Source organism: Cebus imitator, unplaced genomic scaffold (genome assembly GCF_001604975.1).
Source record: "Cebus imitator isolate Cc_AM_T3 unplaced genomic scaffold, Cebus_imitator-1.0 Scaffold85, whole genome shotgun sequence".
Taxonomy (NCBI): Eukaryota; Metazoa; Chordata; class Mammalia; order Primates; family Cebidae; genus Cebus; species Cebus imitator.
Window position 1 is genome coordinate 2,226,979 of NW_016107400.1, and position 1,779 is coordinate 2,228,757.

A 1,779-nucleotide genomic window follows, 5' to 3' on the forward strand; every position below is an offset into this window, starting at 1 on the left:
ACCTGGCTAACTTTTTTGCTTTTTTTTTTTTGTAGTGTTGGGGTTTTGCCATATTGCCCAGTCTGATCTTGAACTCCTGAGCTCAAGTGATCCACTTGCCTCATCCTTCTAAAGTGCTGGGATTACAGGTGTGAGCCACCGTGCCTGGCTTTCAACAATTGTTAACATTTTGCCATTTCACTCTCTATTATTTATTTATTTTGCTTTATTTTACTTATTTTTTTTTGAACCATTTGAAAGTAAGTTGCAGATATTATGGATATTGATCCTTAAATGCTTCAGCTTGCCTCTCCTGGGAATGATGACATTCTCTAACACAGTGACATGCCATCAGCATACCTAAGGAAGTTAACAATAATTCCCTATGTCATTTAATATCCAGTCCACATTCAAATTTCCCCAATTGTCTCAAAAAAGCCTTTTATGATTGCTTTGTTTTCTCGAGTCAGGGTGCCACTAAAATTCATCTTTGGCATTTTTTGTTGGCCCTTTAGTCTTTTTTTACTCAGAACAGTCATTATGGGCCAGTCCAGTGGCTCACATCTGTAATTCCATCACTTTGGGAGGCTGAGGTGGGAGGATCACCTGAGGTCAGGAGTTTGAGATCAGCCTGGCCAACATGGTGAAACCCCATCTCTACTAACAAAATACAAAAATTAGCCGGGCATGGTGGTGGGTACCTGTAATCCCATGTACTCAAGAGGCTGAGGCAGGAGAATCGCTTGAACCTGAGAGGTGGAGGTTGCAGAGTGGAGATCACGCCATTGCATTCCAACCTGGGCAACAGGAGCAAAACACTGTCTTAAAAAAGAACAGTCCTTCCATCTCTTTTCATCTTCTTCATTTTTTTTTTTTGAGACAAGAGGCTTGTTCTGTCTCCAGAACTGGAGTGCAGTGATGCCATCAAGGCTCACTGCAACCTTGAAATTCTGGTTCAAGTTATTATTACTATTTTATTTACTTATTTATTTATTTTGAGACAGGTCTGACTCTGTTACTCAGGCTGGAGTGCAGCAGCATGATCTTGGCTTACTTCCCGGTGAAAGACTTCTTATTAGATAGCTCAGTGATTTATATGATATATAGTATCTATTATACTACATATAATAGTAATGGTTAAATGTAAAAGTTGGGAGAAGAGAGAGGCTTGTATAACGAAAGATCTATTTATATTTGTTTAGAGTTCTAATCTATTCTTTTTTTCTCTTTTTGTGATGGAGTTTTGCTCTTGTTATCCAGGCTGGAGTGCCATGGCGAAATCTTGGCTTACTGCAACTTCTACCTCCTGGATTCAAGCGATTATCCTGCCTCAGCCCGCTTAATTTTTTGTATTTTTAGTAGAGACAGGATTTCTCCATGTTGGTCAGGCCAGTCTCCAACTCCGACCTCAGATGATCTGCCTGCCTTGGCTTCCCAAAGTGCTGGGATTACAGGCGTGAGCCACTGGGTCCAGCCCGAAAGTTTGAATCTTATACTTTTCTTAGAACTGATAGAGTATCAGCCGAACCAGATGATTTAAAATATTCTTTATCCAGAGATAAGGATGGTTCTTCCTTTTACAGACTGCAACCTTCAAATTCAGCTATGGTGTCTTGGCAAAGGCACATAATATCAGAGTCCACGCTGACATACAGAATGACGAAAAGGGTATATATATTTTTTGGCCAGGTGTGGTGGCTCACGCCCGTAATCCAAGCACTTTGGAGGCCACTGCGGGCGGATCACCTGAGGTCGGGAGTTCAAGACCAGCCTGACCAACGTGGTGAAACCCAGTCTTAA